This window comes from Thermobia domestica, chromosome 1 (assembly GCF_964235325.1).
Source record: "Thermobia domestica chromosome 1, izTheDome1.hap1.1, whole genome shotgun sequence".
Taxonomy (NCBI): domain Eukaryota; kingdom Metazoa; phylum Arthropoda; class Insecta; order Zygentoma; family Lepismatidae; genus Thermobia; species Thermobia domestica.
In genome coordinates, this window is record NC_137454.1 from 255,777,732 (window position 1) to 255,804,504 (window position 26,773).

Consider the following 26,773-nt stretch of genomic DNA (forward strand, 5'->3'; position numbering starts at 1 on the left):
CTGTATTAAATTAATTAGAATAATTAGTATTGTTTCTTCATTCACATCTTTGATAGTGTGGGAACACCCAAAAATGCAATATAAAAATAGGTAACAACTACCTACGTTTATTGTTCATTTGTACTTATGGATTTTTCTTTCTATTTTGGTATTCTACCCATTTAAAGGTTTGCGCTCTTTCTTCGGGGCGTATGAAATACCCTTGTACGCTATCCATATCAGAATTATCTAACAACTAACAGTTAGAATTTGTTTCGGTGTTACTCTTTCCTACAAGCAAAACTGTAGAAGGTTTTTGGTATTTGTACCGTAAAGCAACGTACAACGTACTATGTTTCGTGTAAACATCACGAAATTATTGCTGTGAGTATATGAATTATTTGATGACAGTTATACGATTAGTAGTGCTACCATCTAATGTGATTATTTGTACTAGAAACATGTCTCATATTAATTTAAATGTCAGAAAATGCATAAACCTCTGTAAATAAACTTTTTTTTTCATTTCTATATTAATTCATGTAGAATCATATATTGATAACTGTTCTCCTATTCCTTCGGCTGTATTCACAATTGTTAAAACTTTTCGTTCTTAAAATTGCAAATGGTGACGTTGCTGTTTGTGCTTCTAGTAATGCAGTGTTGCCAGTAAACAAGTTCTGGAGGGTTGAATTTGCCTTGTGTGAAAATCGGTTGATAACAGTGTATTTTAAATTAAATTAACCTTCTTAAATTGGTTACCTTCTTCTAACCTACTTTATAGGTTAATAACAACCAATTACAGGTGACCTCTCAAAATTAACCTGTTTTGTCTCAGAAGGATTGTTGCAAATTATTAACTGGTTCTAGCAGCCAAATTGTCCATTAACATCCACTAGGTTACCGCTTATTTTTCTCAATGTAAGATAAAAGATGTTGGCATCAAGTTTTGGTATTGCTATCAATGTCATTTTTTAAAAGTGAATAGCTTTTGTAGTTAAAAGTTAATGAAAACAGGTTTAGAATTATTGAAATCGAGTGGTATTCTTGTTAATTTTGAACTTGGTACACATCAACACAGTAATAGCATAGAATATACAGATAACGATACAAATATTAAATTCCAAGATTGATACTGGAGCATTCTACTGTAGAAAAGCAAGAACTAACATATTACATAAGTCTCCTCTGTGAAATATATGTGCTTCATATAACGAAATGCTTAGATTTCATTTAGTAGATGTATTTTGTATGTTCGAAAACAAGTTCAAAACAATTCTCAGACAATAACTTATGCATAATTAAACGACGTGTATTTCTGTATGTATAATAATATTTTTATAATAATGTATGTTAGGTAATTATGAACACGACAGTATAACGGCATTAAGCCTGTTGTGTTGGCCTTATGAAATAAATAAATAAATTTTACTTAGCCGTAACCTGATCATTATTAAAATATCTGAATTAACATTATTTTTAAAAAGTCATTTACCACCATAAACTGAAATCCTTGAATTTGGTCGATTTGTCTTCCCGGTTCCCCCTGATCGAGGCGCCCGGTGCCATTGCCCCTGTCGCCCCGCCCATGCGAAGGCCCTGTTTTCAATAAATCTTTAAGATTAAAAAGAAAAGAAAAGTTAAAAATTTAACAATATGCTTAAGTTTGGAAGTTAATAAGAGGTGACAGTCAATCAAGAAGCAGCACCTTTAATTTAGAAATTCCCTAGAAAGGAAGAAAAATCCCGTACTAAGGTCCATGTGGAGTAATTGGCTCGGCGACGGTAAGCACGGCTTTCCATGAAAATTGGCAAGATCGCACAAATCAACTATCAGAAAATGTAGGCTTAGATGGAAAAATTCTTTCTGAAGGTAAATTCCCTTTTAACTGTTTTCGGCGGAACAGGATTCACCCAAACAGGAATTCCTGTTTCGAGAAACATGGCTAATTCCAAAGGTATACAATAAGTTCTTAAGGTTATTCATTACGTCCAAATAGTTTGTGTCTAAAACGGTAGATGGCGCCACCGTCACCAATGTTAACATATGCAACTAATAAAATTAAATCAATCAAAAAAAAAGTGAACAATTCAAAAATTAAGCAAAAACGGATATAATCTGGTTAATGGACGTTACAAAATCTAGGGAATGGTACGTGTCGATTTCACTTATTGTTATTAGTTTCATTGTTAGAGGCCACCATTGTTAAGTAAACAATCAACTTTATCTGCCGTACTTTCTACCAGAAACTGACCAAACTTTACACACTTATTTAAGATTGAAATATCTAGGGAATGGTACGTGTCGATTTCACATATTGTTGTTAGTTTCATTGTTGAAGACCACCATTGTTAAATAAACAATCAACTTTATGTGCCGCACTTTCTAAAACAAACTGACCAAACTTGGCACACCCATCCGATTAGCACAGAGACATCTAGCGAATGGTACCTGTCGATTTCACATATTGTAGTTAATTTCATTGTTCGAGGAAACCATTGTTAAACAAACAATTGCTGGATTTTTCCATTGTTAAATAAACAATTAATTTTATCTGCCATACTTTATACTACAAACTAACCAAACTTGGCATACTCATTTACAATTGAGACATCTATGGAACCGTACGTGTCTATTTCACTTATTGTTGTTAGTTTCATTGTTAGAGGACATCATTGTTAAATAAAGAATCAACTTTATCTGCCATACTTTCTACCAGAAACTAACAAAACCTTGCGCACTCATTTAAGATTGAAATATCTAGGGAAAGATATGTGTCGATTTCTCATATTGTTGTTAGTTTCATTGTTCAAGACCATCATTGTTAAATACACAAGCGTTGGATTTCTACATTGTTAAATAAACGATCATCTTCATCTGTCATACTTTCTAACACAAACTGACCAAACTTGTCGCACCCATCTGATTACCACAGGGATATATACTGAATGGTACCAATCAATTTCTCATATTGTTGTTAGCTTCATTCTTCGAGGCCACCATTGTTAAACAATTGTTGGATTTCTCCATTATTAAATAAACAATCAACTTTATCTGCCATACTTTCTACCACAAACTGACCAAACTTGCACAATCATTTACGGCTGAAATGTCGATGGAACGGTACGTGCCGGTTTCACTTATTGTTGTTACTTTCATTCTTAGAGGCCACCATTGTTAAAAAAAACAATCAACTTTATCTGCCACACGTTCTACCAGAAACTGACCAAACTTTGCACACGCATTTAATATTGAAATATCTAGGGAATGGTACGTGTCGATTTCAGATATTGTTGTTCTTTCATTGTTAGATGCCACCGTTGTTAAATAAACAATCAAGTTTTTCTGCCACACTTTCTACCACAAACTAACCAAAATTTGCAGAATCATTTAAGATTAAGATATCTATGAAATGGTATGGGTCGATTTCACATATCGTTGTTTGTTTCATTGTTAGAGGCCACCATTGTTAAACAAACAATCAAAATTAATGGCCATACGTTCTACCAAAACTGACCAAACTTTGCACACCCATTTAAAGTTGAAATATCTACGGAATGCTATGTGTCGATTTCACATATTGTTGTTAGTTTCATTGTTGTAAGACACCATTGTTAAATACATAATCGGATTTCTTCATTATTAAACAAACAATCAACTTTATCTGCCATATTTTCTACCACAAACTGACCAAACTTGCACAACCATTTACGATTGAGATGTCGATGGAACGGTACGTGCCGATTTCACTTATTGTTGTTACTTTCATTCTTAGAGGCCACCATTGTTAAAAAAAACAATCAACTTTGTCTGCCACACGTTCTACCAGAAACTGACCAAACTTTGCACACGCATTTAAGATTGAAATATCTAGGGAATGGTACGTGTCGATTTCACATATTGTTCTTTCATTGTTAGATGCCACCATTGTTAAATAAACAATCAAGTTTTTCTGCCACACTTTCTACCGCAAACTAACCAAAATTTGCAGAATCATTTAAGATTAAGATATCTATGGAATGGTATGGGTCGATTTCACATATTGTTGTTTGTTTCATTGTTAGTGGCCACCATTGTTAAACAAACAATCAACATTAATGGCCATACGTTCTACCAGAAACTGCCCAAACTTTGCACACCCATTTAAAGTTGAAATATCTATGGAATGCTATGTGAGATGTCGATGGAACGGTACGTGCCTATTTCACTTATTGTTGTTACTTTCATTCTTAGAGGCCACCATTTTTTTAAAAAAACAATCAACTTTGTCTGCCACACGTTCTACCAGAAACTGACCAAACTATGCACACGCATTTAAGATTGAAATATTTAGGGATCAACTGATCAAACTTGGCACACCCATCGGATTACCACAGAGATATCTACTGAATAGTAACAATCGATTTCACATGTTGTTAGTTTCACTGTTCGAGGCCACCATTTTAAAACAATCGTTGGATTTCTCCATTTTTAAATAAACAATCAACTATATCTGCCATACTTTCTACCAGAAACTGACCAAATTTTGCATACCCCTTGAAAGTTGAAATATCTACGGAATGCTATGTGTCGATTTCACATGTTGTTGTTTGTTTCATTATTGATGGCCACCATTGTTAAATACAGAATCGTTGGATTTCTCCAGTGTTAAGTACACAGTCAACTTTTGTCTGCCATATTTTCTACCACAAACTAACCAAACGTGGCGCACTCATTTACGATTGAGATATCAATGGAATGGTTCGTGCCGATTTCACATATTGTTGTTAGTTTCATTGTTAGAGGCCACCGTTGTTAAGTAAACAATCAGCTTTATCTTTCGTACTTTCTACAAGAAAATGAAGAAACTTTGTACACCCATTTAAGATTGCAGTATCTAGGGAATGGTACGTGTCGATTCCACATATTGTAGTTAGTTTCATTGTTGAAGGCCACTATTCTTAAATAAACAATCAACTTTATCTGCCATACTTTCTAAAACAAACTGACCAAATTTGGCACACCCAGCGGATTTGCACAAAGACATCTACTTAATGGTACAAGTCGATTTCACATATTGTTTTTAGTTTCATTGTTCGAGGCCACCAATATTAAATAAACAATCGTTGGATTTCTCCATTGTTAAATAAACAATCAACTTTATCTGCCATAGTTTCAACCACAAATTAACCAAACTTGGCACACTCATTTACGATTGAGATATCTATGGAATGGTACGTGTCGATTTCACTTATTGTTGTTACTTTCATTGTTAGAGGCCAGCTTTGTTAAATGAACAATCAACTATATGTGCCATGCTTTCTACCAGAAATTGGCCAAACCTTGCACACACATTTAAGATTGAAATATCTAGGGAAAGATATGTGTCGATTTCTCATATTGTTGTTAGTTTCATTGTAAAGATCACCATTGTTAAATAGACATTCGTTGGATTTCTCCATTGTTAAATAAACGATCAACTTTATCTGCCATACTTTCTACCACAAACTAAGCAAACTTTGCACACTCATGAACGACTGAGGTATCTATGGAATGGTATGTGTCGATTTCACATATTGTTGTTCTTTCATTGTTGAAGGCCACCATTGTTAAATAAACAATCGTTGAATTTTTAAATTGTTACCTAAACAATCAACTTTATCTTACACTCTTTCTACCACAACTAACCAAATTTGGCGCACTCATTTACAATTGAGACATCTATGGAACGGTACGTGTCGATTACACTTATTGTTGTTAATTTCATTGTTAGAGGTCACCATTATTAAATAAAGAATCAACTTTATCTGCCATACTTTCTAGCAGAAACTGACCAAACCTTACACACTCATTTAAGATTGAAATATCTAGGGAAAGATATGTGTCGATTTCTCATATTGTTGTTAGTTTCATTGTTGAAGACCACCATTGTTAAATACACAAGCATTGGATTTCTACATTGTTAAATAAACGATCAACTTTATCTGCCATACTTTCTACCACAGACTAACCAAACTTTGCACACCCATTTAAGATTGAAATATGTAGGAAATAGTACGTGTTGATTTCACATATTGTTCTTAGTTTCATTGTTGGAGGCCACCATTGTTAAATAAAGAATCAACTTTATTTGCTATATTTTGTACCAGGAACTGACCAAACTTGGCACACCAATCGGATTACCACTGAGATACCTAGGGAATGGTACTTGTCGATTTCACATATTATTGTTAGTTTTATCGTTTTAAGCCACCATTGTTCAATAAATAATTGTTGAATTTCACCATTGTTAAATAAACAATCAACTTTATCTGCCATACTTTTTACCACAGATTAACCAAACTTAGCACATTCCTTTACGATTTAGATGTCTATGAAATGGTACTTGTCGATTTCACTTGTTGTTGTTAGTTTCATTGTTAGAGGGCACCATTGTTAAATAAACAATAAACTTTATCTGTCATACTTTCTACCAGAAACTGACCAAACTTTGCGTACCTATGTAAGGTTGAAATATCTATCCTATGGTTTATGTCAATTTCACATATTGTTTTAGTTACGTTGTTGGAGACTATCATTGTTAAATAAACGATTCACTTTATTTTCCATACTTTTTACCAGAAGCTGACCAAACTTGACATATTTACGATTCAGATATCTAGAGAATAGTACATGTCGATTTCTCATATTGTTGTTAGTTTCATTGTTGGAGGCCTCCATTTTTAAATAAACAGTAAACTATTTTCCATACTTGCTACCAGAAACTAACCAAACTTTGCTTACCTATTTACGATTGAAATATCTATGGAATGATACACGTCGATTATCAAGGGCTAACAAGCCCTAGCCAAATTGTGTGTAATACATCAGTATGCGTTGGGATCAAACGATAATTATTCGTAATCAAACGAGCTGGACAAATTCCGATTGAATTTGTTTTCATGGTGGCTGTAGTGGAGGGGCTAACAGGTCATCGGTAAATGTTATTGTTCGGAAAATGGAATAGTAAAAAAATAAATAAATAAATATATTTCATTCAGAACTTTGTTGCGCCTGTTTTATAACCAGTGTGAATTAGTTGTGTGCCTCCAGATTTTCTTTTTTTTTTTGTCTCAGGTGGAGCGGGATGGCCCCCTACAGCGTTCCTAGAATTACACTCTAAAAGCCCACAGTGTTCCTAGAATTGCACTCTAAAAGCCCCTCCCATACAACTGACCTGTGCTTCCCAGCAGACACCTCACATTTGAACTCTGTTGAGATTCTATGTAAGTTTGTCGGCTGTACGTACAAATTCAGAGAATAAACATGTATTAGGGAATGAGAAGTTCTCGAAATAAATTTGCAAGCTGAATATTTTTTCGCGACATAAGTGAAGAGTAATTATATACCCTTGAAGAGTACCCTGGAGAGTAAGAAAGCTCTAAGCAAAATAATCATTGAATAAATAGAAATGTAATCACAGTAATGTGTATATATGGCATGTTGTATTTCTACCAGATTGTCAGAGCACTAATTCTCTCATTTCTTGATGTGAGCGATCTCGCTATCGAATTTCCAGAAGAACATTTTAAAAAAGTTGTATTTAGGTCTATTCCATTTTAAACAAACGAAATACGTTGCGTAAAAGAACTTTCCATGTTAAAATATTTGATGGGTAGAGTAGTTTGTGTGGGATTTGATTGTTATTGCATGTATCTATTGCATGCTGAATAGGTAGCTGGGAAAGCATCCAGGATATTCATTCTGACGGTTGCAAGCCCGTGAAAATACAGAGCAACAGTTACTCCAAGGGAGTAGATAATAGATAAAAATTCTTAAAACTACCGTGGGAGAGAGAGCCGAAAGAGGGTATAGTGTGAAAGTTTGGGCCGGAACTAGGGAAGTTCCGCCAGGAACGCAGAATCACCTGTATACAGATCTCATTGTTGAGACACTAAAATTTTTCAATTACTCGTATACGGAAGATAAACATTACGAAACTATTTTTATTTATTTATTTATTTACTTATTCCTCGGGGGGTAGTCTATCTCAGAAGATTACGATTAGCATAATTCTATGTTTCAGGAGTGCGCTTCGAACCCACCCCCCAGAGGCGGTTTTTTGGGCGGGCGAACTATACCTTGTCCGCAGGTCCACACATTAATTAAAGTATATGTAACACACATGTACGTATATATATATATATATATATATATATATATATATATATATATATATATATGTGTGTGTGTGTGTGTGTGTGTGTGTGTGTATGTATGCTAAATGTAAAATATTTTTGAACCAATGTTTCCAATCCAAATAATAGAGCCCCACGGCTCCAACTCGCCAAGGGCTCCATAAGAACAAATTCCGCCTGTGTCACCTTCTACACATCAGTGGCTATGCCCATAGTATATTCTATGATAACAATTGACTGAATGTGCTGTTCAAGTTTCACTTTCTTGGAAAGAGAATGCGTAAGACTCTCTTAGTGTTCCAACGAGACGGGACTCGACTCTTTGAAGCGAGACACGATACAATACGAAACGTTTTGTGAAATGTCTCGTTTCGTGTCTCGAAAAATACAAACACAGTTTCTGAATTTGCTTAAAATTTTATTAACTCGGAATAAATTATTTGCCTTCGAAATGTACACCATCTTTTATTATTTCAAGTGATCGAAATAATTCAATGTTTCAAATCCTACAAAGAACAGGGAATACCTAAAGAATTTTTTAAAAATGATTCTTACAAACAGCTTTCACTTCCATTTTTCAATCGATTTAAGTTTAATTATTTTGTGATAGTGCTCCAGATTCAAACACAAATGTAAAGCGTTCATTGAGATCAGTGTTTCAATGAACTGGTGGAGATTCCGGGGGCTGGTGGAGATATCTACGTATAAAAATCCTGTTATAGAAGTACAAGTAGAAGTGGCAATTTTATCAGTAACTATTGTTTCATGGTCTTTCTCGTTCTGAACCATGACTAGGGTATGCGCACGAGACAAGATTTGTGGCTGTCTCGTCTCGAAAATGTGCTGTAAAATTGATGTCTCGACTCGAAAAATGTATATTTTAGTCTACTATTGGAAGAGCTGTGTCTCGACTCGAATTTTGTCAGGAAAATTTTGTCTCGACTCGTCTCGTGCGCATCCCTAACCAAAACAGAAACGTGTCAGCCTTTCTCGATACTGAGTTTTGAAAAGATGCTGATTTGACAACGAAGTTTATCTTTTTTATTGTTTTCTGATGTTATTTGAAGCTAAACCATTTTTTAAATGGGAAAGTTACATAGGCCTCCTTATTTGTTGAAGTGGCGCCAGGGGTTCTGAAAAAAGTATATCAGAATAAATGGGGAAATCTTGCCTTTCGACTGTACTGACGGTATTGACAAATGTTCCTATCGAAGTAATTACTGGTTCAGTCGAATCTAAGCAGTCGTTGCTGGAAGATTGCAGTCGTGTTGTGTGTTGTGCTACCAAACAAAACTTGGTTAAAAGTTGTAATTTTAACCACTTGGTATAACAGCTCTTTTGTGGACCTCAGCCTTTCTGGTGTTGCCACGAGACGAGACAGAACCATTCGATACGAGACGAGACGGGCAGATCTTTTCTAGACGAGACGACACAGCCAGAAATCTCGTCTTGTCTCGTGGCAACACTAGACTCCCTAGATATATCAGTAAAAGGAATGACAACGTTCCTCACGGAGCACGTGTTAGCTCTCAGCCTCTTTCTTTCACTGATGTTTGTTTACATAGTAGATGAATATATAGAGAGTAACAAAAGAATGAGATATGCAGATTCTCCTGAAACCACATTAAAATTGTAGCAGTATTTGGAGCTTGTTATAAATGGATTTACCGGGGAACTAAAATAATTCTTGGAATTGATCATACAGTATTGATATAAAAAAAAAACATGGAAACAAGTAAAGACAAAGAACTGAAATCGTGAATTTGTTTTCAAAATACAGAAATCGGAATACATAAAAAATAGAAATCTTTCTTTTAGCGTACGAATGAGAGGCTTTAGGAAATTAGGCCAAGATAATTAAAATGATACTGTCCTTTACAAAATTTAAGGGGAAGACCATGATCGAAAAAGCATCAGTCAAACTATAAAGGTCAATGGTAGCTTTTGTCATTTCTTACGACCACTATATGCACCTTATTGCGAAAAATTTATTCCTATTATAAAACCGCTATCGTTCAATAAATGTCAAATTTAATAGATCTTGAGAGATGAAATTGTCATTACATCTGTCGCATAATATATTCTAGCTTTGGGACCCATGTCATTATATGACTTTCACGATAAGTGACAAGAAGAATATAAATCCCAAGTTCAAAACGTAAGGAAAGAAACCGGCTGTTCGCCCTTCAAATTATGAAAAATGTACCAAAATGGTTGAAATTATGATTTTGTATTTTAATACGAGAAAGAAGAATAAAAATAAAAATTGGAGCAATTATGTATGTATAAGGCCACTATCTTCTTCAAGTTACTAAACTAACTTCAAGTGTTTCAACCATTTTTGACACATATCTCGAAAACTTTTAGTGAAATTAGAGGCAAGAATACGTGGTTGATAATGAGCTTTTTAATTATGTCACAATACTTTTGAACTTTACCTTATGAGAAATAGCATATTCCGAAAATAATTCAGTACCACCCTGACCTGAATTTTACCAAAAGATTAGTGAAAGTGATACGGTGTGCGTCGTCCAGGGTTTAATTCCCGGTGTGGCACTCAAACATTGCTGTGTTGACCAAACATCGAGAGAAAAGTTGGAAAATGAAATGAAATGAAATCTTTAAGTTTTACGTCCCACGGTTATGCCGGTTAGGCTAAAGGAGACGGTGATGATGAGAGATGAGTGAAATGGTGGAATGAAGAAAGTGGGAGGAAACGGGAGAACCCCAAGAAAACCCACGAGCACGGTGTTTGTCCACCACAAAGTTCACTTGGCGGGGGCTGGGATCGAACCCCGGACCCCCAGCACCAGAGGTGAACGCTCTACCACTGAGCCACCGCGCCCGCCGAGAGAAAAGTTGGGAAACTAAAAGATAGCGGACTTCAATCTAGACAGCCGGCTACGTTGGGTGTAGTTGTGCTGACCACTAACATAAGCCCGCTGCAGACTCAGATCACAAGGGACTGTTGCGCCAGGAGTTTATATATATATTGGTGTTATTATTTTACCTTACCTCTCAGTAGCGTAAGTAAGGACGAATGGGCCTCTCCGCAAAAATGTTAAACGGACCCCCTCTATCCACATCCATGAGTCACGTAAAATTTACAGAGAACAGTTTTGACTTTCTATGTTCTATCTAGTGAGTCACAACTTGCTCATATGCAAAAAATGCACATTATTATTATTATTATTATTATTATTATTATTATTATTATTATTATTATTATTATTATTATTATTATTATTATTATTATATTGTGCTATAGTTTTCGTCTATTCTGCTGTACCAATCTCGAGAGTCTACGACATCCGACATTTTTAATGAGGTGTAGTCGCCCCACTTTTTGTTGTTTGGTTCGATGCTGATTTCACTGTCCTTTTCCCACCTTTGAAATACATAAGCACGGCAGATCGCCAAAACTCGACAAGTCGCGCTGCTTCCGAAATGAAGCTCCCAGCCATTTACTCACCCTGATATATCGTCGTCCTTCCCCATTCAAGGCACAAGCACCACACTGACTAATCGAGTGAGATTCTTGTCACATTTGGCGCGCGGTTGTGTTATGCCTTGTAGCTCTTATCTCTGCACAATAATTTCGTTCAAAAAGTAGCGAGTGGTCATAATGTTTTCGCTGGTCAGTATAAGTTTTGTTGGCATTTAATTTACTAAATAATCGCTCAGGTGTTACCGTCTTCACAGGTAAAAATGAGATATAGTTGGAACATCACATAATTTTTAACATCCTAACATTATAAAGTTTAACTTCGAAACTGAAATGGGCTTCTCAATGTTGCGGGCTCTGCAGGCCCTTTAGTTGCGCCACAGCATTCTCTCTACTCAGAAGGATAGGGACAAATAGAAAAATCAAAATTCATTCTGTCCATTTTTCAAGCATCATACACTTCAGGGGAAAAAAATCACATAATACTGATATGTAAGAAAATATTGGTATTGTTTGTTTTCTGTATACAAAGAACCATTTAGGTTTTTTATCTCATATTCTGGTAATAATCGAAAAAAAAGAAAAGAACTTCATGTGATAAACGGACGAAAAAAATTTGTCAACGCGATGCGAATGACGTTCTCTGCAACCTAATTCACGTTTTTCGTACAAAAACTCTATTCCTACCTGCAAAAAGAAAAGATTTCTGTTACCCGTCAATGGTTGAGATTTTGCCCTGCGGCTGAACAACACGGCTTGTAAAAATCACCGCCTCCTCGATTCACTTCCCTGCCTGTTCATTCTTTTCAAAAACCATTGTCTCCCGCGTGAACGCTTGTTTTCTAATTTCGACGCTAGAGTGCAGCACGTACTGCCCATTTTTGTAAGTAAATCTTTATGGTTTGCATAGGAATGACCACGCTTTTCCAATAGTTTAGAAAAGAAAATTGTCTTATATTGTTGGGTATCATTCTGCAAAGCAAGAAAAGCCAAGTTGGAATATAATGGAGTGTTATTTCATGAAATACCATCCGATAATGAACTACGTAAGAACATTAATAGGGGTATACATGAATGATACTAGATTTTCTGTTTTTTTCCTCAAGCCTTTGGCAGTTGCATATACGAAACTCTCTAAGTCAATAGACTAACTATATACTCCACATTTGATGAGTTGAACAATGAGGTATATTGACGAGGATTTATAAAATGAAAAAGATCTCTCCAGTATTAGACTTCCAAACTATACTATGTATAAGTGTTGGTAGTCTTATAGAACGGCTGTCCTTCGGTTGACAGGTATCAGAGCAAAAACGGCAAGAGCTATCGACATGCAGTTTTCGGGAATCGATTCAGTGTCCCAGGAATATTTTCCGTCTCCTTGGACTACCTTCTACTTAAGCCGGAAGTGGTTGAAATCGACCACTTCCGGTTTCAACAGTAAAGCTTATAACTCAAAACGGTGATAGATAGCCACAAACTGTTTTCGGAAATTGATTCATGGTCTCAGGGAAATAACCTCTGCACCCCTATATTTCAGTAAAACTGGAAGTTGAAGAAATTCAGTACTACGTCCAGTTTCAATGTTGATTTTCATATAGCAAAAATGATAAGAGACTTTGCGAAACGTTTCTCAGTAATCGATTCAGTCCCAAGACTATACTCCATGTCTTCAATATAGTATTCAATTTGCATAGCTTGGAAGTCTACTGTAGTTTCACAGTCAGAAACGATAGTCACTTGTATATATTGGATATTGTTGCTCTCGAGACAAGATTTAAGCTACTTCATTTTAAGAAGCTCTTGCTATATTGTGAGACAGCTTTGTCATCTCGTTTCTCATAGCTGCTGTCTCGTATCGTGGGCAACACTAATTTTAATACTAAAACAATGTATAATTTGGCTTATAATAAAAACAATCTATATATATATATATATATATATATATATATATATATATATATATATATATATATATAGAGAGAGAGAGAGAGAGAGAGAGAGAGAGAGAGAGAGAGACAGAGAGAGAGAGGGTGGCCCAAAAGTAGGTATACAGTAACTTACTGATCAACCCATTGCTTTTTATATCGTAGACTTAGTTTCTTTATTATTTATTCTTAATGTATTTGTACTTATATCTTAAGCTCGGAACAACCGAAACAAATGAACCTATAAGCTAGAATGTTAGAGGGTATACCTGATCAATGCAGGGGTGTAGGCGTGTACCTACTTTTGAACCACCCTGTATAATTACTCTTATAGTTAATGGCGCCGATTTCTCAGTAAATTTGGGAGGGGGGCATTCAGATGCAGAAGACATATATGAGGATTTTAAGACAAATTGCATTCAAATTATACCGAATATCGCATATTCATAAGTACAATGCGGGGGGCCGGGGCCCCCGCCCCCCAGGATCGGCACTCTTGCTTATAGCATCGGAGTTCCTTCACACGAAAGCATAAAATTATATATATTGTATTTTGCCAATATATGATTGAGCGTATTTTCATTTTTGTGCCTCAGCCGTAACATCAACAAATGTGTTTCTATATGAACAAATATTTTTTTCTACTTCTTCAATGACTACCGCATATTATAACTTTTACGCAAACCATTTAGATTTCTTTACATTCTTTTTATTAGCATGTATTGTGTACGTACAGATACTGTATCAAACTGCAACGCAACAGGATTGACTGTCAAACGGTAGGATGCCATGGTAGGACCTGCCACCTAGTGGCGAATTCGTGATGAACGGTACACGCATTTTTTGGCTGATTGAGCAGGCAGCTTAGAGGGAGCGGACGCATGTAGAAGGCAGTGGTAAAAATAGACTCTGACTGACTGCAGGTGCACGAAGGAAAAAAAAACTGTTGGATTCCTCTCCCCGCCCACTTCAAGTGTGGATATCCTGGACACATTCAAACTGAGCGGTACGATCTTTCAGTTCTTTCCAGTAGAGGTACCAGCAGTGATTGCTAAATGAAAAAGTGAGCATCTGGTGGCGAAAAGGCGAAGTGCTCGGACAAGGGGGTGGGCACAGTAACCTTAATTTTAGGCATTCAGCGAAACAGGTAGGAACCTCCTATCATATAGTGTATTAATTTCACAGGGGTGGAACCGAGTAATTTTAATGAAAATTCTTAGAAAATGGAAATGATTATCACCATCACCATTTCGTAATTCTTTGACATGTCTTTTTTTCTAGTATCTTTTGACATGTGTGACATGTCTTTTTTTTCTAGTATCTTTGTGCACGGGGCGTAAAAAGGAAGTTTTTCCTGTTATAAGCGTGGTGTATTATTTAACTACTAGTAGTAAAAATTAACTAGTTATGTATTAAATGAGGCCTATTATCAAAATCCGCCACATCCATTTCGCTTAGTTTCTAGTAATCTTTCAAAACGTGCGTTGAAGCTCCATATACACGTGTACAAAGTCCCATATTTGAAGTAGTTTCTTAGTATGAAATATTAAGCTCTTAAACAAAATTCTGTTTCCATGGAATTCCTTTAGATCAAACATGTAACAGCGATATATAACTCAATTTCGTTTAAAAAACATGGATTTGGCGGCTTTTGATACTAGGCGCTTCAATTGCAAATTTGGAGCGAGGCGAACGACCTTTATTCATTATTCAAAGAATTTTTTAGAGCATCAATTGTATTCGTGAATGAACATGACATGCAAATAGTTGAATTTGACATATCAGCGAAAGGCATAATGGCTCTGAAAAATTGTGCTCGCTGAACCAAACGAAATGGGCTTTGTCCTATTTCTAATACCGAAAATTCTATTTTTCGTTGTTCACAATGAAAATTCGCGCATTAAATGCTTTTCCAAGGTTAAGTCTATGGGCATTCCGTTTTTCACTGATTACTCCTGAATGGTATGTCCAACTGGGATATGCGACTCCTTACACTGGAAAAAATTTCTGTAGTTTAAATTACCAAAAATCAATTTAAAATTATTTACCCTTTATTTTGTAAGTTGATATAGAGTGGGTGAGGCTGAGATGCCTATGCGTCGAAGATGCCTACAAATGCACTGCTTGGAACTTACGCAATGAGATGGCAGGGCAATGCCGGCAGCAGAGAGATGCTTCTATGCAAGGATCTTATAAAATAGAGGATTTGCCCATATTTATCTTCATCCTATTAAATAATGAAGCCAATAAACAACCGATCATCGGCACGTCTGATTGGCTACTCTCGTTTCCACCATCCTTTGATTGGCTACTTTCGTTTCCGCAATGTTTGTTGGCTCAAAACATTGCGATCCTATTGGGTGGAGTGGGCAGAGTAGGGGTGGCGATACTGTGACGTATGGCTTCAAGATTTTGTTGTAAGGGCAGATCCTCTATTTTATAAGATCCTTGATTCTATGTCTGTTATTTTGTCAAGACCATAAAGTGATTGAAGTAGTGTGCGAACGAAGAGAAGAAAAGAAGTGGGGTAAGTACCCTTTGTTATGGCTAAAAATAGTTGAAGTGCACATAAATCGTGGTTAATAAGTAGCTATTAAAGTTATTATTCTGAAACTAGGCAGGAAACATGAAGACATGAAGACTAGGCAGGAAACAGACAGACATGAAGACCATGAACTAATGTGAGTCGAATGCAGTTGGAGGCACATGGCGTGTAGATAAGGGATTAGGCATCTTGAACCGCTAATTGGGATAGATGCCTAAAACTGTGCGGTGCAAGATGCCTATAATGTTTGTGTTGCATGGTGTAGTACAAGAAGCCCAGGGCAGCAGAAAATGCAAGAGAAATATGTGGATACCTGTAGATTGATACAAATGTAAAAGCTAAGGTAACAGGTGCTTTTCTCATTCGATATACATGATTGTATTGCCGTCATAGTAACTAAATATTCCCCTTTTTGTCGTTGCAGATAATTACATAGATATACCAACGAATGTCTCAATGAGCGGAGTTGTCAGAAGAGAGCTTGCAATTCGCAGTAGAACAAATACGAACAGGAGGGATGAGTGCATTCCAGTCATCACAATTCTACCAAATTCCGTCGATGTGGATGAAACCGTCTCCAGATGAACGCACATGTAGAACACGTTATTTATGTTAAAGGGTCTCCAACGAACCAAGTTACGTCTGGCGAAAAAGGTGAAATCATTTCTGTCATATGTTGCAGAGCAGATGTCTTTATGCCTCCCACATGCATTTTTAAAGGTAAGAACAAAAAGCAGGAGTGGGCGGACTGTATGCCCAATGGTGCAACCATAATAACAAATTAGTTATCTGCGTACATCAACTCTATCATTTTCATGACCTGATTACAGCAGCACTTCATTCCACGTAGACCTGCGTAGACCGGGAAGGTATTACTCATTTTTGACGGCCACGCTTCTCACTGTGCAAACCCAGATATGCTTTTTAAAAACAACTCCTCTCTACTGATGCTGAATTGGAGCCGCAGCCGGGACCTTTTCGCCTTCCTCAGCACGGAAAAAGAACTACAAACACACTTAGGTCTACGAAGACATCGCCTAACCAGCTTTCACATGAAGATACGCCAACAAGCTCTGCTTCTTCTGACCGGTCTTCGACCAATGTAGAGTTGGTCGCTGCAATTCAAACATCTCCGCAAGTATCTTTCAGTGATATTTGTCCTGTTTCAGTTCTCGTACCAAGAAACGTCCGATATAAATGACAGGCCTCTGTATTGAATTTGGATGTTCCAAACACGTCTGCAAAACAATTTTCCTTCAAAACCATCAATACCAGGAAAAGATGGAAAAATACTTACGCTGCACAATCGGATAACTATTGCAGTGTTTGTCGGTTGTATTATTTTGATCCAGATAGCCCTAAAGTGGATTGGGTAAGGTGAATTGCCTGTCAGAAATGGTTTCGTGCTACATGTTCTGAAGATCCTGCTAAGTGCTCTAGTTGTTTGTAATCGTACAGGCTAAGGAAATTAGACCCTACTTGTTTTTGCTTGCAGGTTAACGAGCAGATAAGGTTTTGCTCATGTCACACCATGTTCGAAAATAATACACCACATTACGTTTACAAGTGCCTGTTTATACGTTATGTGTTTTCTGAACATTTCTAGTGCCTAACGGTTTAACATTCCTGACATTGTATTCATTGTCCAAATGTTTATTGTACTTTCTGGAATCGTTCTATTTCACAATCTTATGGTAATAGCAATTCCAAAAAAGGTGTGGTATCATACCCACAAGAAATAGGCATTTTACACCGTCAGTGGGGGAGAGATGCCTAATTGGAAATGTTTACTCATCCGCCCCTCTATCACTTAAAATACCTAGTTCCTTCAAGTCCATCACACAGTGTCTAGCAGAAGGACTAAACTACTTATCCTGTAAGTTTCAGACTTCAACTCGTATTTTTCTATTTGCTATTGTCTTATGATTAAAACCTATGGCATCTTCCCCCACCCACTCTATACTTCCTTAGATTAAATTACAAAATTTGCTGTTTTTTTTTTTTTTTTTTTTTTACAAATTTACAGTAAATTTATAAGAAAATATGATATTGTTATTGATAAAAATGTAATTTTCCACCATTTCATACTAGTAATTTTACTTTATAGGTGTAAATTGATTTACAGAGAGGTTTGGCAAACAGATTGCCAACATTTTTTGTAAATTTACCTATGAAAATTTTACAGTGTACGACAATCAGGGCGCGCCCTCGAATCGCCATGTCAAATTTGATGTTGAATGGTTCAGGTCAAATTAAAGGAGGTCAACGATTTTTAAAGCAAATTATTGTTCAGTAATTCTAAGCTACTTTGAGCTTAGAGTAAACCTCACTCTTAATATAACTGTAATTTATTATATTATTCATTAAGACTAATTCACGAAGACAAAGTTCATTGAATTTATCCTCTTGTGACTCAATTTGTAGCTTACGATTTCTGAGCGCCACGGTCACTGGACAATAACACTAAAATTAGAATGGGTAGTGATCTCGAATTTGTTTTAAACAAAATTCTTTATATATATATATATATATATATATATATATATATATATATATATATATATATATATATATATATATATTTCGTGTTCTGTATACATTGTGTACCTTAAACACAAGAAAGTTCCTCACCTAGTTTAATTTCCATGTTGTCAAAATCTCCTGCAGTACAAGTATCTCTCATATATCGTTTGCAACATTGCAGTGGACCCTCGAGTGAACGGATGGTTTGAGGCTTGACGTCCCTTTTAGCAGTGAACTATATGAGACGTGGACCTACAGCTTAACGTGGAATTCGAACCACATGAGCTTCTAACGGGTATCAAACCCAGATATCTTCAGCAATGGCGCATACAGCAAATAAATAGCTACAAGGGATCTCTATTGAACCCTTGGGTCATTAACTTAATCTATTCCATAACAATGTTCTTGAACCGAAATTAATTTTACTCATTTGAAATTAATGTAAATATATATCCTCTATCCTGCAATAAGACGACAAACTTCAATAGCCAATGGCCAAGAAGAAAATAGCCTATAACTGGTTACTGGATGAATAGCATGTCACTCCAACTGTTCGATCTCTGTAAGGAATAAAGTTCGCGCAATAAACTTACACAACTCAAACAAAAGAAGAATAAAAGAGTTTACTAGTTCTACGTGGGTGCTCCGGGGCTCCAGCACCCACAAAAATAATCCTGTGGGTGCGGCGCACCCACAAAATTTTTAATTTGGTATAAACAAAATAAAATAATTTTTTTTCACTTGCTATTATCAGAAAATAATAAGCAATTAAAGCAGAGATGGAAGTAAACATTTTTAACTTCTGAAACATAATAGTTGGTTTCAAATGTGTTTGTGCAAAGTAACCAAGCAACAGGCAACCTCTTAATTGCCTGTTCCTTGCCTAATCAAAGGCAGTCCCCAAAATAAAAAAAAATGAACTATATTGTGAATAAAATCGAGCACAGCCCTTTATGAAAGTGTTCATAAATATTTTAACTAAAAGGAAATTTTTTAAAAATATCGAAATTCACCTGAAAATATATAACGCCATTGATATGCACCCACATAAATCTTGGAAAGTCGGCGCCGTTGCAAAGAAACTTGTGACAGAACTTATGAAGTGACTATGGATTGATATAGACATTTTATGTTGCTTATGCTTATAGGAATAGTCTTACAAGTTTCAACACATTTTAACGTACAACCCTGTATCTAACAGAAAATTTTAAGCTTTAAGATCATTTTTTAAATTAATTTCAAAAAGAAAACATAGTATCTTCGGTCTCTAAGGTGATTCAATCCATATTCACTTAGGGGCACGGTGGCTCAGCGGTAGAGCGTTTACCTCTGGTAAATGGGGCCCTGGTTCGATTCCAGCTCGCGCCAAGTGGGCTTTCTGGTGGATAAACACCGTATTCGTGAGTTTTCTCGGGGCTCTCCCGTTTCATCCCACTTCATTCATTCCACCATTTTCATTCATTTCTCATCATCACCTTCTCCCTTAGCCTAGCCGGCATATTCGTGGGACGTAAAACTGAAATATTTCATTTTCATATACATCGCTAATAATCTTACCAAGTGTCTAATCCCTATAAAGCGCCGAATGTAGAGACTATTCATCTTTTAATTCCTGCTCTTAGGAGTTCTTTTTTTTTATGTTCATAGTACCTAAAGAATAACAATGTAACGCAATATTATAAACAAACAAGCTTTACTCTGAATTGTATGTAGTAATTACAGTTAATTGAGGATCTCTCTCACAGTACAAATTCTCTCCCCATAGGTAACAATTAACCTCAGTCATCCCATCAATTATCAGATTGTTATATCTTAATGGATGTTCTCTCTCTCATACTCGCGGATCTCTACAATCGCGTAATTTCGTTTTAGTTAAAAATAGCTCGTATATTGTAATTACTTGCGTGCTAAACGAAAAGCAGGTTCATAAAAGATTAAAATTAATATTATTTCCAAAACTATTTTTTCAGAGTTACTCTCTAAACAAACATGGTCACATTTTTATTTCAATTGTTTTACACTGAATGACCATTAACTAAATATTGTAACCTATTAATACTTGATGAGAGAAAGTACGTATATACTAATGAGTTTGTCCGTAACATTATTAGTGGTTAAACTCGCACTCAGTGAGCGTGATTAGATTGAATTTACATTTGAGAAATAGACCACGAGTAAATTTGTTTTATATTTTCGCGTGAATATTTTTCACTGTGTTGAGAATCACAGTGGCTCAGCGACAAAAGTGTCTCAGAATCGTCTTATGGTACGTGAGTGGATGATGGTGCGTTCTTGTATTTTCTCTCACATAGTCTAGTTTCTTCTAAGGGCAAAGAAGATGACGTTGAATCGCAAAATATTAATATATTTCAACACGAACACACCTCATTTCATTTTTGAACATGTCTATTTTTTCTCGTTCTGTTACTTCTATTTTCAGAATCGAACACTAATACTCATAAAACACTTGACTTCAATAGTACATACACTGAAATACCTACAAGAATGGATTCAATGCTGCAACTACATCATTGAAATATTATAAAAGAAGGTTGAAAAAATTTAAACAGTCAACAGTTAATAATGCTCGTGAACAGTATCTTATTTATACGAGGTATGATCAAAAATTACTGTGTATGTAGTTGCATACTGCCATCTATCGACGTTGTATCCATTTCAACTAGTAAGCTCAAAAAGTAGGTTAAACCTTTCATACAGTCATTGTGAGGTTTGAACGAGTTGTGATATGTTAGTTGGCTTCCAGAGGCAGAAGAGTGAGGACCTGTTAAGAGTGTCTATCACGCGCCAACATTAAGTTTTGTTCTAAGCTGAAAAAAAAATGCCCAAGAAGTTCATGAAATGTCAAAATCAGTGTATGGCAATGAAGCGGTAGCATTGAAGACTGTTTGCAAGTGTTGTAAGTGATTCAAAAGTGGCAAAGAGTCGGCTTAAAACAAGCAACAATCGATATTTCCTTCGATCAGAAACAGATGAAAACATGCAAAAAGTGGCACTGATTGCTTCAAACAGGCGAATGACTATTCAATAGCTTTCTAAAGAACTAATCATCTGTATGGGTCCGTGAAAAGCATTCAAAGCGCCAATTAAATAGGCAACTGGCTACCTTCTTCACTACGAAAACTCGTCGTGCCACACCTTGCTTTAGGTTAGCCCCAGAAGATTACAATCATGCCAAATTTCATCATTCTAATCCTGTCGGAAGTGCCTAAACATTCTGGGGTGAAGAAGATGTCTCGTATAAATAACATGGGAAACATTTTTAGTTCTCCATAAAACCACTCTAAAGTTGTAAATTTTTATTTTTAGTGATTTCGTTAGGTAACGCTATCGAAAACGTACAAGCATACCGAATTTCAAGTTTTTATTCCGATTTAAAGTACCTAAAACATGAGTTTATATGTCCAAGAAAACGCTCATTTCAATAACATGGGAATTTTTTTCACCGCTCCTTTAGATCCCCTAAAAATTAAAAATATTCACTTTTAGCAATTTTCCTGTCGGTTAGTCCCGAAAAGCTAAAATCACGCCAAATTTAATCATTGTAGCCCTATAGGAAGGAAGTGTCCAATAATTTGGGGGTGTAGAAGATGTCCCACATACATAACACGGAGAAGATTTTTCAGTTCTCCATAAAACCACTCTAAAGTTGAAATTTTTTTATTTTTAGTGATTTTGTTAAATAGTTCTATAGCAAATGTACAAGTACACCGAATTTGAAGTTTTTGTTCGAATTCCAGGTACCTAAAACATGAGATATAAATTCTAAAAAAAGACGCATTTAAATAACACGATTAATTTCTTCATCCCCCTTTAGACCCTCTAAAAATTAAAAATATTAACTTTTGGCAATTTTCTTGTGGGTTAGCCTAAAAAAGCTACAATCATGCCAAATTTCAACTTTCCACGTCAACCGGAAGTACCCCTTTAATTAATGTCAGTTCATGTAGTTTTGTATATACCTACTGTAGTTAGGATTGTTATTTAATTTTCTATAAGACGTTTTCCAGTTTTCTATTTTTTCCATCTTCTTAATTTTCAGAGGGTCTAGACAGGATCCTCCCCTTGGCTACGTCCCCATATACACTGAAACTGGCAATATTAAATACGGATACGCACGTCCAGACATGTCAACTCTGAAAAGGAGTGGGGGGGCGCGGTGACTCAGTGGTAGAGCATTCACCTCTGGTGCTTGCGGTCCCGGGTGGCTACCAGCCCCCGCCAAGTGGACTTTGTGGTGGACAAACACCGTGTGTGGGGGTTTCCTCGGGGTTCTCTCGTTTCCTTCCACTTTCTTTATTCCACTTTTTCATTCATTACTCATCATCACCGTCTCCTTTAGTCTAACCGGCATAACCATGGGACGTAAAACTCAAAGATTTCATTTCATTTCATTGAAAAGGAGTAGTGACATATTAAATAGGAATACGCATGTCCAGACATGTCAACTCAGAAAAGGAGTGGTGACATATTTTACACCACTTTTGCGTATACATACATACATATCTAATGAATGTACTTTTTCATTGCAGCACCTGAGTGCAGTAAAAACAAAGACTGTATGTTGCATGAGTATAACATTCTACTAACTCAAACCTAGCATCATAATTATCTGCTCTTACAAACCAAATATACTCCTCGAAGTTATATTTTCTCCACCTTCTTCCATAGAGTTTTTACTTGACTTTTGAATATGTAAATCAAGAATCTTTTGACGTTCTCTCAAACGCTTTATTTTCCCTTTCTTAAAGTCAAATTGCTTCCGTATTTTCCTATTTTCTTTGCTTCTGCTTCTATCTACTCTTTCATATCAAATGGTAAATATCTCGAACAAAGATCACTTTTCGCATTATTCCATGTTTTAATAAATATCCCTTTTTATTGAATACAGAGAGAGATTTGTAAAATTCAATTAAGGCATCACTTACATTAATTTGGACTTCCTTATATTTACTTAATTCAGATTTATTCGATTTTTCCTTTTTGTTTCATCTTTTCCCTACCCCTTTTTCATTATAAAGTGTGAATGACACTTTGCCGTGGTCAATGCCAGTTTTTCAGATGACATATTTTAAAATTATCATAACAAACAATGGGGCACAGGGCACATACATACGTAGATATATTTGGTATGCTTTCTGTATTCCGCTCCACCCAAATCGACATGATCCATGGCGTATGTCCAAAATGAAAATGAAATGAAATCTTTACGTTTTACGTCCCACAATTATCCCCACTAGGCTGAAGGAGGCGGCGATGATGAGAAATGAATGAAATGGTGGAATGAAGGAAGTGGGAGAGAACGACAGAAACCTGAGAAAATCCATGCACACGGTATTTGTCCACCACAAATCTCACTTGGTGTGAACTGGGATCGAACTCGGGACCCCATGCAGCAGAGGTGAACGCTATACCACTGAGCCACCGCGTCCTCATCGCGTATGTCTACACTACAATTGCACTGAAAATATTGAATTACTTAAAAATTTTCAGTTATCAAACTTCTGCTCCGCTTTAAAAATTGCACAAAACTTGATCTCGTTCACTCATACGCAAAACGTCTTCAAGAAACATAAAAAATTTCTTTGAAGATAATTATATACAAGTTGCACTGAATTTTTTATTCTTAAAAACGCTATCTTTGCAATGAATGAACGAGAAGTTAGAAATAATGTTAAGTATATGATGATTTTAATTGTATAGTGTTTAATTAATATAACGAATGCATCTCTTTAAGAGTTCCTGATCACTATGATAGTGGGCTCTAGCTTTTACATTACTGAGACAGAGGTCGTTGAACGAATAAATTCTAATTTAAATGATAGCAGTACACAGAAAACTGAGCTTGTGTTCTGAAAGGACACATTACTGTCAATAAATTACTAGATAATAATAGTTCTTGAGTGTTTCATTAATAATAGTAATAAGCTATCAGTTCATCGCTAGTCTTCGAAAAAAAATCTCCCGGACATTTAAGCAAGTGTAGGGACGTATATTTATGCACGTTTATCAAGGTTTGGATCTCATCTTTCCAAATTAAAATCTAAGCACAGCCCCACTTGAAGGTCCTAAACAATCAGCTAACAAAGTGTATACATTTAACTATGGTCGTCATGATTTTTAACTAGTAACGAAAAAGTACACTATTTTCTGCCACAAAATAGTTTTACTTTGCAGAACATTTTACTCTACTTGCCGGAGCTTTTTCAAGTGCGTACACTATTTACAATATATGTTTTGTTGCATAAGAATAATTATGATAACACTGTTATCAGGTGCATACCATGTTTATGTAATACAAAAGTGTTTACACAGAAGTCACATCAATCATATCCAACGTTGCCTGAATAATTCGATGCAAGGACATTTTTTTTTTTACTTGAAATGTGAATTTTTTGTTATTTTTTTCAATTTTCGTAGAGAGTAACCTAAGTTCATTTAGACTGCCGTGTATTTACTTATGATTTTATTCTTCCTTTCCAAAATTTATATAAATCTTCTCAACATCTCTTTGTTTTTAGCCATACCCCATTTTACTCGTTTTCTTGTCTTGTCTTCGAATAGTTTGGCTTTGATACTACTTACAAGTAGCATGAGCCTCATTGTTAGGACTATTGCGTCGTTGTTAGGAGGAAATACAATACACTATTTATTAGTGATTGTTTATCATGTTACAGTACATAAATAAATAAATAAACAATCTACTCCAACAGAATGAAAACTATTCACTGCATCAGGTTGATAAAGGACGGAATACTTTTTAAAGCGACCAGAATTCATTTTTCTAGATTTTCTCGAAAATTACGCATGAAAATTTGACCTCAAGCACCTAATAGGTCTCATTTGGATGTGATCTATGGATTGATATCTGTTATCTTTGGACAATAAGTTGAAAATTAATCATTATTTTACTACACCTTACAACCCATACTATATGTTGTCGTCTTGCTAGTGTCATAATAAAAACCTTGATGAACGTATACTTCACGATTACTTTTAGCTAATAGGAGATGACGTCATCGAGCAGCATCAATTTTTAGGCATATAAGAAACTTCGTTTTTCAAAACTTTCTGGAAACCTATGAGAATTCACATCATTTTGTTCCGCTCGGTGAGACCTATCGATTGGTATATGTCTCACTTTTGAACTTTTCATTAAACACTAATAATTGCTACCTCATGTCCATGATCTACTACATCCTGAACTATTTAATAATTTTAGACTGCCTGATTATTCATTTATGTTCATGTTCTACCACACCTTGAGCTAATATAGACTATCCGGTTATTTTTTTTATGATCAACCATACCCTAAACTAATTTTAGACTGCCCGATGATATCTTTATGCTCATGATCTACCACACCCTGAACTAATTTTAAACTACCCTGTTATTTCTTTATGTTCAGCATCTACCACACCTTGAACTAATTTTGGACTGCCCGATTATTTCTTTATCTTCATGATCTACCACACCCTGAACTAATTTTAGACTGCTTGATTATTTCTTTAAGTAACTTTAATTTTTTCTTATCTTTGTTCTTATCTTTCTCTTTGTTTATCCTCTTAATATTTGCAACATAAACAGACTACTTTGTAAACCCCACCTCTTTCTTATTCTTTTACCAATTTTCTACATATTAGATGTTTGATATTTAACCTCCCTCCCAAGACTGTTTGCACACCAAAGTTCTTAAAAACCTTTTGGGAATTTCAGTAACATTTAAAAACAGGAATTCCTATTCTCTTTCTTTAAGATTACATATGAGCTTCCTCTTGGTTATGTAGATAACGTACATGCTTTTGGCATGGGAGACCCATGTTCGATTCCCGGCTGAGCTCAAGTGGTTTGGATCCTATGTTAAGCTGTAGGTCCACATTTCATATATTTTCACTGCTGAAAGGAGCGCTAAGCTTAATTCAACCTAAGATTACATATCTTATTGCCTCCAACTCTGTCTCATATACTGTATGTTTTTGTCTTTCACTAGTAATCATAACTTCCTTTGATTTCATTTTCTTTCAGTTCATTCACTTGCATTTCATTTTAGCAGAAATACGAAACAACAGCAACAAGCAAAATAAATAAAACGAAACTAACGGCAATCCGACAATATTGTACCCACGGAAGATGTTCTCCGTATAGCGCAAGAGACGACACTGGTATAATTTCATGGTAA